At 41.7% G+C, this 16818-nt stretch overlaps 1 pseudogene; it reads right to left on the bottom strand.

Moving 5' to 3' along the window:
• Positions 1-16357, bottom strand: part of LOC126278860 (prostaglandin reductase 1-like) — a 70270-nt pseudogene extending 53913 nt beyond the window's left edge.
• Between the last annotated feature and the right edge of the window lie 461 nt (positions 16358-16818).

Below are 16818 nucleotides of genomic sequence, written 5' to 3'. Positions count from 1 at the left end.
AAGTCCTGTTTGGAAATATTAAGCCACGAATGCAATAATCAGACCCTACTCATGTTTTCAAGTCCACCTAGAAAATGATTATGTTCAAAAATATCGATACTCAGACGATTCGACATGCTAAACTGAAACATCTGTGAGTATAACATCTGCTATAACACACACACACAAACATAACGAGTAATGTAAGAAATGAGGTATACACGACCTCATCTAGAAGTTTTGAAACTAATGAAGGAATCTGTAAATAATCAGGACAGCAATGGATACACATTTTAGAGTACAGTACATGAAAAAACCAGATTGTCATAGGAAGAAAGTACAGACTATCACGAAAGAAAAGTTGAACTGATGGTAAGGCAGTAGAACTCAAATACGTTTGTAATCATAAAAAGAAGTTCGAATGTTGACGATTCACTCCTAGAAAACATCGGGGCATTTCGTCATACCGTATCACCGAGAAAAAGCTTCCATCGCCCACGGTCAAAGAACACACTGCAAAGCTGTTTTCGTGTCACATTTGTGAATATTTAACCATTTGTTATTTGTGCTGACTTTTAAAATCATATCATATTCTCACATTTAATTCACTTTTGTTTGTGTTTAGCATACTCATATGCGTATCTGAAACATACTCGAAGCACCACTCAAACACAGAGTGTTCTGGGACGCTGGTAATGTACAACTCCAAGGAGGGAAAATGTATAGCTGCGATCGGAAAAGTACTTTGAAGTCAATGACACAGGGTACTTCCACTGTACCAAATAGTACAGCTTTTGTCTATTCCATTCACATATGGAGCGTAGGTTAGTTTGCGTCTATCTTCAGGCGTTTGCCAGTGTGCATTACACTCTCCCACGGATCAAGCAAACCTGTGACCAGTCAGGCTCCCCTTATTTCTATACGTTCAGTACTCACTATTAGTCCTGTTCAGTATGCGTCCCACACACATTAACAGCAGGGCACACGACTGTTTTGTCAGCAGTTACCTTTGCAGACCGATGGCATTTTCCTCGCCGTCTGCTAGTGAAGCGAAGTCTGCCACGTGCTTCAGCTACGACTGAGCCTATGTAATGGTTCAATTTCATGTCTATACGAGACGTTGCACACATGTACTTTTATCAATTTACTGATTCCAACTCTGACTCATTAACATTGTAATCATAAGATTTTATTGTTTTGTATTGAACTGTGGAACTAGGAGTGACGGAGAGGCTTCATTCCTGCCAGAGCCCTCAGTGGTCCACAACCCCATAACCGGCTATAGCAGTCCACTCACCCCACCGCCGCCCCACACCGAACCCCAAGGCGACTCGGCCCCCACCCAATGGAACCCCCCCCCCCCCCCCCCCCCACGAGAAAATCTCACACCAGACGAGTATAACCCCAAATGTTTGCGTGGTAGAGTTATTATGGTGTACGCGTGTGTGGAGACAGTGTTTGCGCAGAAATCGCCGACATAGTGTAACTGAGGCGGAATAGTGTGAACCAGCCCACATTCGCCGAGGCTGATGGAAAACCGCCTTAAAAACCATCCATAAACTGGCCGGCACACCGGACCTCGACACTCATCCGCTGGGCCGATTCGTGATGGGGACCCGCACGCCTTACCGCCCAGAAAATCTTAGGATACTAGGGTACGTTTTTTTTCCTTTCGTGAAGTGCACATTTATGCACATGTATAATAAGTTGCCAGTCAGTCTTGCTCAACTCTGAAATCTTATCGGGATCCTACTCGATACTGGTGCAGCTTTTTAAAACCTTATCACAGATAACAGTATCATCTGCGGAAAGTGTGAAGATGCTGTTAATATTTTCTGCGTGGTCATTAAATACGTCATGAACAGCGAGGGACCCAATATACTTCACTGGGGCACACCTGAAGTTATGTATACATATACAGAAGTCAAGAAATACTGCATACACTTGACTGCCTTGACCTGTTGCTGTTAGGATGCCATGTGAGAAAAGAGCGGATTGCGTTTCACATGTTCGATGTTTTCGGAATCTACGCTGGTTGGCGTGCGAGTTTTTTGGACCACTTTTTAGTTATTTTACTGAATGCCATGGTTTCCCCAGTAGTCCAAAGAGCAGCGCAGAATATTCCTGAATAAGTATTAAAACACACCTGTAAATTGCGCTACAGTTGAGCGGACGAGTCGAAGAGTATTGTAGTGAACCGTTATTTGAGAAGGGAGAACGGAGTGACAGGATCGTAGTCTATCCCCCACGTAATTCAATATTTACATTGAATAACCAGGAAAGGAAGCCAAGGAGAAGTTTGGAAGTAGAGTTAAATATCGGCGAGAGGAAACAGACTCTGAGGTATGCCCAACCCATTTACTTTGTCAGGGACAGCGAAGGATTTATGTCAAGAGTTGATCAGAATGTGTAGTGTCTTGAAAGAATGTTGTACGAGCAATATCAACAAAAGAAAACGAGGTTAATGGAATGTCGTGGAATTAAATCAGGCGATGCTGAGGGAATCACATTAGGAAATCAAACACATAAACCAGTAGATGAGCTTTGTTATTTAGGTTGCGAAACAACCGATAACCGCCGAAGTCGGGAGGGTATAAAACATAGTCTCACGACAGTAAGAAGAGATATTTTCGCAAATGACGAGTTTTTTAACATTTAATATTAAGTTACGTGTTAGGAAGGATTTTCTAGGAGCATTTTTCAAGAGTGTAACGTTGCATGGAAGCGAAACGTGGACGACTTACAGTCATCACAAGAACAGAAAAGTTCTGAATTGTGATGCTACAGAATAATGCTCAGGATTAGATGGGTAGACCGAATAACTAATGTGGAGGTACTGAATCCAACTGAGGAGGAAAGAAATTCATGCCACAGCGTGAGTGAAAGGAGGGATTACTTATTAGCACAGATCCCGAGGGTTCACCGAATAGTTCATTTGGTAAAGGACGGAAACATGGAGGTTACTTATTATAGAGGGAGACCAAGGCTTTAACACAGCGATGAGGCTCAAATGGACGTATGGTTCTGAAGTTACGCAGAGCTGAGGAGGCTTGCACACGGCAGGCTTGCGTGCGGACTTGAATCAGACATGTCTACAGACTGAAGACCATAAAAATAACAACGCCGTGGATGCCTGTAAGGATATCGCACGCATTAATCTGAAAGTATTCGTTGCCTTACACTTATGTAACCAGAGGAAGTCGATGACCCGACGTGGCGAGCTACGAAGGAGAACATATTATTTTCCTCTCTCTGTATCGAATAACGTACGCGCTTCATGCAACAATCGGCAGTAATCTGACGAACAATAACGTCATTTCCACGGATACGCATCTTTGCATACGCTACGAAATGGACAAAGTCACAGGTAACCTAGCTGAAGATTTTAATGTGTTGAATCGAGGCAAAAACTTTTTTTATCTTAGGACAAGTTGGAAAAGGTAAGCCTTTTGTATTGTGTTTTGCAATGTATTAATCCTAACATTGCGGTATAGCTATATTTGGTGCTGGGGATACTAAGTCGTCACTCAACGTAGTTACTGAGTTTAACAGCTAATATTGGTGCTCTTTGGTAGCAGCATAGACTTTATACTGATACAAGCATGACACAGTTAGTGTCGTTTTACTCTTATTCTTTGCATATAAAAAAAAGACCGTCTGAAGACTGCTTTGCAAATTATCATCTTTGCTTGTAAAGATAATCTATTAACATTTATTTATGATGTTTGTGAGAAGTGGAAGACGAAAGGAATGGTGTGTATTGTTTTCATATAACCGGTTTAGAATCGCCCACTTTCTAAAGGCGTTTTAAAAGTCTATCATTAGTAAAGTGAGGAACATAAATTGCTCTACATAAGAAATATATTACTGAACAGCTTGTGCCATAATTCAGAAGATGAGAAGTTGAGCGTGTATGAGATCCTTAATGAGAAAAGTTTTGCTGCAACTGTTGAGGAAATGGATGAAGAACAAATTGTAGGCTACCGTAGTTAGTTGTACATCATGCAACTACAGTAATGTAGGCTCCTTTCAGAAATCGCAAATTATCACCTCATAACCTAACCTATACCTCGGGTTGCACTAAATATAAATCTCTCAACATAACAAATATGTCAGGGAGAGGAGGTCATTATCACACTACAGTCGAAGTAACAAAAAGAACATAGAATGGGCAAAATCTTAGCATTCTCCGGAATCGGTTCGTAGTATACCTGGAAGATTCGCTACCTCGACCATTGTTTAACGTCGACAACTTTCCTTCCGTCCGAAGTAAGAATGATGTTTAGCCCCCAGTAAGACGAGATAGATATTATCTCGTTACTTACAAATGTTGTTGTGTTAGTAGTCAGTTAGTTTCAATCATATCTCTTGGAGAGGAAACAGAGGGTAGTAATCACATCAAATGGAGCAGATCACTACACTGAGTGGAAAACTGTGTCACAAGGTGTTCCTCAAGGCTCAATCCTTGAACCTATTTTATTCCTGTTCAGTGTAAATTACTTGTCTCTCAATATAAATACTCATTTAACTTTGTTTGCAGATAATACTTCTACCCTAATTGAAAATGAAAATTCTGAAAATATACCACAGAGTGTCATGAATACGTCAAGTAACCTGGAAACATGGTTCAGTCAAAATGGCTTAAGGCTAAACATTTCAAAACACACACATTTCGCTGTAATTTCCTAATGCTACTTTTTCGTACTACCCCCATGAACCATGGACCTTGCCGTTGGTGGGGAGGCTTGCGTGCCTCAGCGATACAGATCGCCGTACCGTAGGTGCAACCACAACGGAGGGGTATCTGTTGAGAGGCCAGACAAACGTGTGGTTCCTGAAGAGGGGCAGCAGCCTTTTCAGTAGTTGCAGGGGCAACAGTCTGGATGATTGACTGATCTGGCCTTGCAACATTAACCAAAACGGCCTTGCTGTGCTGGTACTGCGAACGGCTGAAAGCAAGGGGAAACTACAGCCGTAATTTTTCCCGAGGACATGCAGCTTTACTGTATGATTAAATGATGATGGCATCCTCTTGGGTAAAATATTCCGGAGGTAAAATAGTCCCCCATTCGGATCTCCGGGCGGGGACTACTCAGGAGGATGTCGTTATCAGGAGAAAGAAAACTGGCGTTCTACGGATCGGAGCGTGGAATGTCAGATCCCTTAATCGGGCAGGTAGGTTAGAAAATTTAAAGAGGGAAATGGATAGGTTGAAGTTAGATATAGTGGGAATTAGTGAAGTTCGGTGGCAGGAGGAACAGGACTTCTGGTCAGGTAACTGCAGGGTTATAAACACAAGATCAAATATGGGTAATGCAGGAGTAGGTTTAATAATGAATAGGAAAATAGGAATGCGGGTAAGCTACTACAAACAGCATAGTGAACGCATTGTTGTGGCCAAGATAGATACGAAGCCCACACCTACTACAGTAGTACAAGTTTATATGCCAACTAGCTCTGCAGATGATGAAGAAATTGAAGAAATGTACGATGAATTAAAAGAAATTATTCAGATAGTGAAGGGAGACGAAAATTTAATAGTAATGGGTGACTGGAATTCGAGTGTAGGAAAAGGGAGAGAAGGAAACATAGTAGGTGAGTATGGATTGGGGCTAAGAAATGAAAGAGGAAGCCGCCTAGTAGAATTTTGCACAGAGCACAACTTAATCATAGCTAACACTTGGTTTAAGAATCATGAAAGAAGGTTGTATACGTGGAAGAACCCTGGAGATACTAAAAGGTATCAGATAGATTATATAATGGTAAGACAGAGATTTAGGAACCAGGTTTTAAGTTGTAAGACATTTCCAGGGGCAGATGTGGACTCTGACCACAATCTATTGGTTATGACCTGTAGATTAAAACTGAAGAAACTGCAAAAATGTGGGAAATTAAGGAGATGGGACCTGGATAAACTGAAAGAACCAGAGGTTGTACAGAGTTTCAGGGAGAGCATAAGGGAACAATTGACAGGAATAGGGGAAAGAAATACAGTAGAAGAAGAATGGGTCGCTCTGAGGGATGAAGTAGTAAAGGCAGCAGAGGATAAAGTAGGTACAAAGACGAGGGTGCTAGAAATCCTTGGGTAACAGAAGAAATATTGAATTTAATTGATGAAAGGAGAAAATATAAAAATGCAGTAAATGAAGCAGGCAAAAAGGAATACAAACGTCTCAAAAATGAGATGGACAGGAAGTGCAAAATGGCTAAACAGGGATGGCTAGAGGACAAATGCAAGGATGTAGAAGCTTATCTCACTAGGGGTAAGATAGATACTGCCTACAGGAAAATTAAAGAGACCTTTGGAGAGAAGAGAACCATGTGTATGAATATCAAGAGCTTAGATGGCAGCCCAGTTCTAAGCAAAGAAGGGAAGGCAGAAAGGTGGAAGGAGTATATAGAAGGTTTATACAAGGGCGATGTACTTGAGGACAATATTATGGAAATGGAAGAAGATGTAGATGAAGACGAAATGGGAGATACGATACAGCGTGAAGAGTTTGACAGAGCACTGAAAGACCTGAGTCGAAACAAGGCCCCCGGAGTAGACAACATTCCATTAGAACTACTGACGGCCTTGGGAGAACCAGTCCTGACAAAACTCTACCAGCTGGTGAGCAAGATGTATGAGACAGGCGAAATACCCTCAGACTTCAAGAAGAATATAATTATTCCAATCCCAAAGAAAGCAGGTGCTGACAGATGTGAAAATTAGCGAACTATCAGTTTAATAAGCCACGGCTGCAAAATACTAACGCGAATTCCTTACAGACGAATGGAAAAACTGGTAGATGCAGACCTCGGGGAAGATCAGTTTGGATTCCGTCGAAATGTTGGAACACGTGAGGCAATACTGACCTTACGACTTATCTTAGAAGAAAGATTAAGAAAAGGCAAACCTATGTTTCTAGCATTTGTAGACTTAGAGAAAGCTTTTGACAATGTTGACTGGATTACTCTTTTTCAAATTCTAAAGGTGGCAGGGGTAAAATACAGGGAGCGAAAGGCTATTTACAATTTGTACAGAAACCAGATGGCAGTTATTAAAGTCGAGGGGCATGAAAGGGAAGCAGTGGTTGGGAAAGGAGTGAGACAGGTTTGTAGCCTCTCCTCGATGTTATTCAATCTGTATATTGAGCAAGCAGTAAAGGAAACAAAAGAAAAATTTGGAGGAGGTATTAAAATTCATGGAGAAGAAGTAAAAACTTTGAGGTTCGCCGATGACATTGTAATTCTGTCAGAGACGGCAAAGGATTTGGAAGAGCAGTTGAACGGAATGGACAGTGTCTTGAAAAGAGGATACAAGATGAACATCAACAAAAGCAAAACTAGGATAATGGAATGTAGTCAAATTAAATCGGGTGATGCTGAGGGAATTAGATTAGGAAATGAGACACTTAAAGTAGTGAAGGAGTTTTGCTATTTAGGAAGTAAAATAACTGATGATGGTCGAAGTAGAGAGGATATAAAATGTAGACTGGCAATGGCAAGGAAAGCGTTTCTGAAGAAGAGAAATTTGTTAACATCGAATATAGATTTATGTATCAGGAAGTCGTTTCTGAAAGTATTTGTTTGGAGTGTAGCCATGTATGGAAGTGAAACATGGACGATAACTAGTTTGGACAAGAAGAGAATAGAAGCTTTTGAAATGTGGTGCTACAGACGAATGCTGAAGATTAGATGGGTAGATCACATAACTAATGAGGAGGTATTGAATAGAATTGGAGAGAAGAGAAGTTTGTGGCACAACTTGACTAGAAGAAGGGATCGGTTGGTAGGACATGTTCTGAGGCATCAAGGGATCACAAATTTAGCATTGGAGGGCAGCGTGGAGGGTAAAAATCGCAGAGGGAGACCGAGAGATGAGTACACTAAGCAGATTCAGAAGGATGTAGGTTGCAGTAGGTATTGGGAGATGAAGCAGCTTGCACAGGATAGAGTAGCATGGAGAGCTGCATCAAACCAGTCTCAGGACTGAAGACAACAACAACAACAACTTTTTCGTATTCTTTCACTGCGTCGATACTCGCTAAGAGCAGCAGAACTATTGGTGTTGTTTTGCTAAAACAGCTCTACGAGCAAAGCCCTTCTCACCTTGTCCAGACCCATTGTGACTGCAACTGCAATGCCCACTATTGCTTGTGCGTCAACACTACGGCGCCTTGCCAGTGCCGGCACCTCACGGCGTCATGACACTAAAGGTGGGTCCACACTACTCCTGTGGCTCGTGTACTACATCAAAGGGATGAGCGGCGAGCTGCGAGAATGGTGTGGACGGCGACAAGCACTGACCAGTTGGTTCGCTGCACTCGTACAGCTTGGTCTTGGCGTTATTCTTTTTCTGTGTTTTGCACCGGTTTTTCTTTTAAAATAGAGTGGACCGATGATTTTGCATTAACATCTTCAACTTTTGTAGTCCTGTCTTCCTCAGTTGCGTGAAATATTACAGTATATTGATAATTTTTACTTATGGACCGTCTGACGTTACTACTTAGTAGCAAATACCAACCACCAGAACTGTTTATAACCTATAGGCACTGTGATAAAAACGTAAATTAAATAGCTAACGTATGTACATATTCCAGGCCACTGATGATGCCTTGCAGAAAATAAAGGCGAAACGCGTATGGCACTAAAATTGTGTTTTATTCAGTTGCTGTCAGACGGTCCATAAGTAAAAATTATCAATATACCGTAATTTTGCATTAAATTCATAAATATTTATGAACAATATCCTGTGCTTTGAGACGCAACAAACTCCCAATACAAAATAAAATTTAAAAAAAGTGAAGCGTGGGATTCCATCGCCACAGAACTTCGGGTGGATGTGGCCGAGTTAGCCACTTACAGGAAAGTTCGCCAGAACAAAAATGAGCCTGGGCTGTCTGGCGCTGGGGTTGAGGAAGTGAACGCTCCAAACTGGCTCAATTTCAAAGCTTTTGAAATTTTGCACTGAAAATATCAGCTGTGGAAGACAATCAACACAGATATAAGTAAACAAAAATTTATTTTTGGAAATGTGTACAAAACCTATTAACAAACTTAATGGGATTCGGTCACTTTTGGGTTCTGTCTCCACAGCTACTTTAACTTTTTGTCGCCGGCCAGTGTGGAATTGCGGTACTAGGCGCTTCAGTCTGGAACCGCGTGACCGCTACGGTGGCAGGTTCGAATTCTGCCTCGGGCATGGATGTGTGTGATGTCCTTATGTTAGTTAGGTTTAAGTAGTTCTAAGTTCTAGGGGACCGATGACCATGGATGTTAAGTCCCATAGTGCTCAGAGCCATTTGAACCATTTTTTTGAGCCTTTTGTCTTTCTCAGCTTACACTTCGGTCCCTGCTCATTTGTTATTTTTATATTTTTTGGTGTTATTTAATTATATACTATTAAATCATCTCATATCTTAACATATTTTTATATGTATTTTAGTTGACTACCATTTCTATTAGGAATATACGTAACAACTGCTTATAGTTTTGAAATCTAAAAATTAAAAAAAGATCTAATTGTGATAAAATTGTAGGGCTTGTGGTAAAACGGGCTCTGAACGTGACAGAGGAGAAAGGAGGAAATGGACTAACAGAATTGGAATACATACTGGGGCAACGCTGGATACTCAGCTAGTAATAAATAAATAGTAATGAATAAAATTTATTTTTCTGACACAATATATTTACGCACATGTACATTTACGTACATTTTATTCGTATATTATGTTATTTGGGGAAATAAAAATAATAAGATAGGAATTAATGAAGGTAAAACTACACATATATAGGTAGTTGAAATGTGTACAGTCAGGCAGTCACAAGTACGCACGTAGCTAGTAGCTACAAAAATTCTTTAATATGCTATTGGTAATCATTTTGCCATGGCAGTCTTCCCTCTTCGGAAACGAAATAGGTAGCGCATTCATCTCCGATGTCTTGGACAGTCTGCGTTGAAGGTCGTGGAATGATCGCTAATCGTCTAAACGTTGGAGCAGGTGTGATCTCATTTCTCCAAGTTCTTGGCTTTAGATGCCCGTTCTCCTCGTGATCCACTGCTCGTACAGGGGTATAAATTTGTCTGGAAGCAGAACTTTTTCGCAAGAAACTATGGAGGTATATAAAAGTCATAATAACACTTTGGATTTTCTCAGGCTGTAGTAACACAGGCTTTCTTAGTATCCCGAATATGGAAGAAAATATTCTGAACGAATTTTCCACAATCCGCAGTGTTCTTGAAAGTCTATAGTTAAAAATTCTTTTCATTGCCGTATGAGGTTGTTGCCAAATATACGGCTTCATGATATGACTGTTCAGGGGAAACGCGTCCTCTGCGACAGTAATATAGGGTACTTTTTTCTGTCTACCTGGGAGGGTACGATCATCCGGAAAAACGATGTCATTACTCTTATTCTTAAAATAAGATGTATTCCGAAAAACACCACCGTCTGAAATTCGACCTTGGCAGCCGACATCAGCAAACATCATCCACCACCTGAGTTTTCTTGGGTATTTGTAGCATCTTCTTCTATCTTCTTCCTCAGGTAAACGGCGTATCACAAGGAAGCTGGCATTTACTATAACCGCTTCGTCCATTTTTTTAATTAGGAAAATGGCACTGGCCAGAACTGCAAGTACGGTGCAGATTCTCACGAGCCAAAGCCTGGAAAGCAACTAGAGTAGTGTGGACGAAGATAGAAGCAGCACGAGCGCAAGGCAGACAAGTCTCCTAACAGACGAGTATGGCGAGCGCAAGTCTGGCGAGTACGAGTAGTGTGGACGCACCTTGACACTACTAACTGTAAATCCTGCTGCGCTGAGTGTGAACTTCATTTCTTTAAAGTTCGGTGCGCTTACGGTACATAATTTTCCGTCTACGCTGGCTTAAGTAGTGAAAGTTTAATTAAGGCCATCCTATACATAGCATGCAGATTCCTTCATAATGCTCTCGTGGAATCTTTGGATCTAGTTTCAGTTACAGCAACAATTCCTGAAGGGTCTGAAACCGATCGTCATTAATACGGCGTGACACACGTCTGCAGTTCCTGTCTATGCGTAGTTTTTCTTGAACACTGTTCTTACGCAGCGTTACATAGCTACGAGATGAACACCATTCCTTATGGAAACGTTGAACGGCCCGGGTTAATGAACCAAAATCTCGGGCAACTTCATTCGCGATGAGGTCACAGTCACGTCAAAGCACGACAGCTCTTTTGTAGCATTATGTCACATCTCAGTGTTAACCCATCTTATAATGCTCATTCCTCACAATCTGCTGGCTCAAAAACACGTCATTGCCTTGACTTACGTCAACGGTTAAGTGTGACAAGACCGCTTTGGTACGAGTTCTAGAGCAGCTGGTAAGCGACCGGTGTACCAATTAAGTCATCCTCCTATGCTGATGAGCTATCTTACGTAGCTCATAAACGGTATATGGTTAGAGAATCTGTAAAATAGTGCAAACCTGACAAAATTTAAGTGTCAGGTGAAGCACTGTTAATCAATAAACTTGCACATTTTTTGTCGGGGACAGCGCTATCACCCGCCGAGAAGCGGTCATACTTTTAAGTTGGCGTGTAGTTCATAGCGTTTTTGTTTTGCGTGTTGTTATACCGATTGCAACGGGTTTATTTACCGAACGTCATTTTTTATTTGTAGTTTACTGTTCCTACTTTAGTTTAAGTATTGTCACTTTGTCATTTGGAGATAGTGTGGTGTACTACAAACTGTCTCCCCTAGGTGTAACCATCGCTGCTGACATTAATTGTCAACATCTGAAATGTCTTTCAGAGGCAGTTGAAGCACAACGACCACGAATACTGCGTGAAGACATGCTTCTCCGCGATAACGCCCGCACGCATTCTGCTGGCATGACAGCAAAAACTGTACAGGAGCGCCCTCAGGTTTTCATCTTTTCCGGGCTCTATCGAACAGCCTTCAAGGATCTTCCTTTGCGGATGAATACACGCTCCGAACAAGCCTCGTCGAATTTTTCGCCTCAAAAGCGCGAGACATCTACTGTCGTAGAATCGAAAAGTTACCCCATAGTTGGCAGACTACTGTAAAAAGCGAAGGGGAATGTATCATTGATGACTAAAGTCTCTGTTACGTGTATCTGTTGTCTTTAATATCTTCTGCAAAAACCTTACTAACTTATGTACCAATTTAATACTTTTAATTCTAATATACACCGTCATTGTTGTCAGAGGAAGCTTGGTCTGCCAATTTTTAGTAAAAACTGCTTTCATTTTCGATCTTCTGATGTAAAGCAAGACATTCTTCTTACCGCACTTGTACAAAGAGTAATACATCTTTACGATATCAATGTTCAAACAATGTCTTTTGGCCTACAAGTGTAGTTCCTAATTGTTTCTCTCGGTTTGATATTTTCGTCTGCGAGCCAGTAATGCGGAAACAGCGTTCGATCACGAAAAGTGGTCACACTACTCGTCGGTTAAAGTGGCCAAGGCCCGTCTAAACTCTTTGATATACAAAGCTACATCAGTCATTCTATACCTGTACGGCGATTCTGAATTCATTAATGTATGTTATTTAAAACAGTCTCTGTCCTGTCCTGTTTTCTCTAATGGAATTATCCGATTGAAACGGTCTGCTGCAGCTTCTTGGTATGTTTCAGATTCTAAGGCAGCAAGATGTCCGGAAATCTGAACAACAATCAAGGGATGGCACTAGCCTCATTACCCTGTTACGTAGGGAAAAGTGACTACCATGTAACCCTTCAGCAAAATGTTTGTAATTCCTATATATATTACTGTATTGTATTATATTATTTTGTTATATTAGAGAGTTTCAAAATGAGTAAGCGGTAAGATTCCATGAGTAACAATGGCTTAACGAAAATTCAGTTCCCCTTAAGAGTGCCCATTTTATCACATTTTTCTCTACTACATGCTAGCTTTACGACAAGGGACTTTCTAGAGATAAGTGATGGAACCTTATTGCCTGCATTAATTCAAGTTGTATTTCGAATCACCATCCTTTCTACCTTATATATGAACACAGAAGTCGGAAATTTTTGCGTTTCACATAATCCGTTAATACTCAGTAGAGCGGGGTGTAAATTTTAATTTATCTGTTGTGAATAAATTTTGTCATCTGCAAGAATTGTTCATGTCGAAACACCCAGCACACTCCGCGCTCTCGCTTTGCGACTCACCGTCCAGATTAGCACTGTAATACGATAACATTTCATAATGTTAGGTCCTTTCAGTGTATGGCAATTTAATAAAGTTTAAACCGCTGGCCAGCTAAACTGCTGCAGCATTATGGTGGCGTGCAAAAAACGTCAAACTGGCATGATGTGTACTACATGCTTGGATAATTAGATCATTAGCATTTCGACGCAAATACGCGAAGCAGGTACAAGTAACAAGGAAATACAGACGATTTCTCGTGCGGAAATCGCATTTGAATGTTGTTTGCGAGAAAATCGTGATAGAACTTTTCTAAGGACACACAACTACCAGCACGCGTCAGAAAGGAATAGTGACGGGATCGTGGACAATCGGGACTGTAGTTTATGAAACGGGGCTACAGAATCGCTTCATAAGGTTTAAGTGCGCTTGGCGTCTAGTCTTTCTGCTCTTTTACTGTGCCACAGTAACACACAGCCACCGGAGGAAGGGAAGAGCATCTGCGTGTATATATTTTCCCTTCACAGTCCGTTGTGTTTCCCACTTTACCATGTATGTGTGAATAAATGTGAGAAAGGTGTTTTGACGTTTCTTCCACTGTTTCCAGAGTCTGCATAGAGAGGTGGTGTCAGAGTGCAAGGTAGTGCTGAAATAAGAAAGGCTGGTCGGTGGCTCAAGGCGGAAGTCAGTTTTTGCATGGTATGGGTAAACAGTAATGAAACTACCCTTGTTCCCTGCACATTAGGTGGATGCACTCAGTCAAGGGAGATGTAGATATTCTTCTTCTGGGGCTGATAAATTGTGGACGCTTTCTTAAACAGCTCCTATGGTATCACGGACAAAGGTAACAGGTTAACTTAATTTAAATTGATATTACAGTTAATTCTTTAAATTTCTTTGCAGAGATCAGGCAAGTATTTACACTAATGGCCGTTAAAATTGCTGCACCAAGAAGAAATGCAAATGATAAACGGGTATTCATTGGACAAATATATTATACTAGAACTGGCATGTGATTACATTTTCACGCAATTTGGGTGCATAGATCCTGAGAAATCAGTACCCAGAACGACCAACTCTGGCCGTAATATCGGCCTTGATACGCCTGCGCATTGAATCAGTGCTCGGATGGCGTGTACACATACAGCTGCCCATGCAGCTTCAACACGATACCACAGTCCATGAAGAATAGTGACTGACGTATTGTGACGAGCCAGTTGCTCGGTCACCATTGACCAGGCGTTTTCAGTTGGTGAAAGATCTGGAGAATGTGCCGGCCAGGGCAGCGGTCTAACATTTTCTGTATACAGAAACGCCCGTACACGACCTGCAACATGTGGTCGTGCATTATCCTACTGAAATGTAGGGTTTAGCAGGGATCGAATGAAGGGTATAGCCACGGGTCGTAACACATCTGAAATGTAAGGTCTACTTTTCAGAATGCCGTCAGTGCGAACAAGAGGTGAACGAGACGTGTGACCTATGGCACCGCATACCATCACTCCGGGTGATACGCCAGTATGGCGATGACGAATACACGCTTCCAATGTACGTTCACCACGATGTCGCCAAACAAGGATGCGACAATCATGATGGTGTAAACAGAACCTGGATTCATCCGAAAAAATGACGTTTTTGCCATTCGTGCACCCAGGTTCGTCGTTGAGTACACCATCGCAGGCACTCCTGTCTATGACGCAGCGTCAAGGGTAACCGCAGCCATGGTCTCCGAGCTGATAGTCCATGCTGCTGCAAACGTCGTCGAACTGTTCGTGCAGATGGGTGTTGTCTTGCACACGTCCCCATCTGTTGACTCAGGGATCGAGACGTGGCTGCACGATCCGTTACAGTCGTGCGGATAAGAAGCCTGTCATCTCGACTGCTAGGAATACGAAGCCGTTGCGATCCAGCACGGCGTTCCGTATTACCCTCCTGAACCCACCGGTTCCATATTCTGCTAACAGTCAGTGGATCTCGACCAACGCGAGCAGCTATGTCGCGTTACGATAAACCGCAATAGTGATAGGCTACAATCCGAGCTTTTTCAAAGTCGGAAACGTGATGGTACACATTTCTCGTCCTTACATGAGACATCACAACAACATTTCACCAGGCTACGCCGGTCGACAGCTGTTTGTGTATGAGAAATCGGTTGGAAACGTTCCTCATGTCATCACGTTGTAGGTGTCGTTACCGACGCCAACCTTGTGTGAATGATTTGAAAAGCTAATCATTTGCATATCACAGTATCTTCTTCCTGTTGGTATGTTTCGCGTCTGTAACACCTTATCTTCGTGGTGTAGCAAGCTTAATGGCCAGTAGTGTAATTATTACTCTTAATTCTCTTCTGTAAATTCCCGTGTTTAATGTACAGGATGACAATTCCTGAACTATAAAAAAGTTAATTAATTACAAATTACGGCGTGCACACACTTTATTCAACATGTAAATGTCACTACAGCTATTCGGATTTAGGTTATGAACTGTTCGATATGCCTGCCATCATTGGCTATGCTGTGGCGCAGATGAACAGCGAAATTCTGCATGACCCGCTGAAGTGTAGGAACATCTATGCTGTCGATTACCTCTTGTATGGTTGTTTTTAGCTCAGCCATGGTTTTGGGGTTATTGCTGTACACTTTGTCTTCAATGTGGCCCCACAAAAAGGAGTCATGTGTGCTCAGATCCGGAGAATATGGTGGCCAATCGAGGCCTATGCCAGTGGCCTCTTAGGACCCCAGAGCGAGAATGCGCCCCCCAAAGTGCTCCTCCAGGACATCAAACACTCTCCTGCTTCGAAGGGGTCGAACTCCATCTTGCATAATCCATATCTTGTCGAAGTCAAGGTCACTTTGGATACTGGGAATGAAATCATCTTCCAAAATCTTCACGGACCGTTCGGTAGTCACAGTGCCGACACAGTGACTGGACATAGCACAGCACACAGTCATCTGTTGTGGGTGAAGAGACTTCTCGACCGCGGAATGCGAATTCTCAGTCCCACAAATGCACCAATTTTGCTTATTAACGCACCCATCCGAATGAAAGTGGGCTTTGTCGCTAAACTAAACCATGCAAGTGCATACTAATTCCCATCGCGCCCCGCAGCTAACTGTGTATTTTGAACGTTCTAACGCAAACCGTTCAGAAGTTATTACGATTTTATTTCTTATAGTTCAATAGTTGTCACTGTGTACTTTGTACGAGTTTGTAGGGAAGCAGCCTACTCACGCCATATAGAATTCATATGCTTTCCACTGTGTGCCAGCCTAGCCCGCTGTAACTAGTTATGACGTCACAAATGTTGCGCAATACTTTAAAAGTAAAGTAAATAATCTGAAAAGTTAATAGCATGTCAGGGATGATGCTAAAATGATAATGTGTTAAGTTTCAGTTTAATAACTTTAACAGTTTTTCGAAATTTGGACGTTTTACGTAAAAATCATCGGTGAAACAGGAAGGAGCTAGACACCTCAAAATTTATATGCGGATTCCATTTTCATTGTAATTTAATGGAAACAACATGCTGGATCTCACAAAGTAAAATTTTGGTTGAAATTCATGATTTTCTGTTTTTGTGTCCTAAGAGTAAGGAAGCAAGATAGATTAAGTAAGTGATCGGATAAAGCTAGGATGTTTAGATTTAGGTAGAACGGAGAGACGCTTAAATAACAAAGATGTGAGAAGTTTACAAAAG

The sequence above is a fragment of the Schistocerca gregaria genome, chromosome 6, assembly GCF_023897955.1.
Source record: "Schistocerca gregaria isolate iqSchGreg1 chromosome 6, iqSchGreg1.2, whole genome shotgun sequence".
Taxonomy (NCBI): Eukaryota; Metazoa; Arthropoda; class Insecta; order Orthoptera; family Acrididae; genus Schistocerca; species Schistocerca gregaria.
This window is presented reverse-complemented; position numbering and strand designations above follow the sequence as displayed.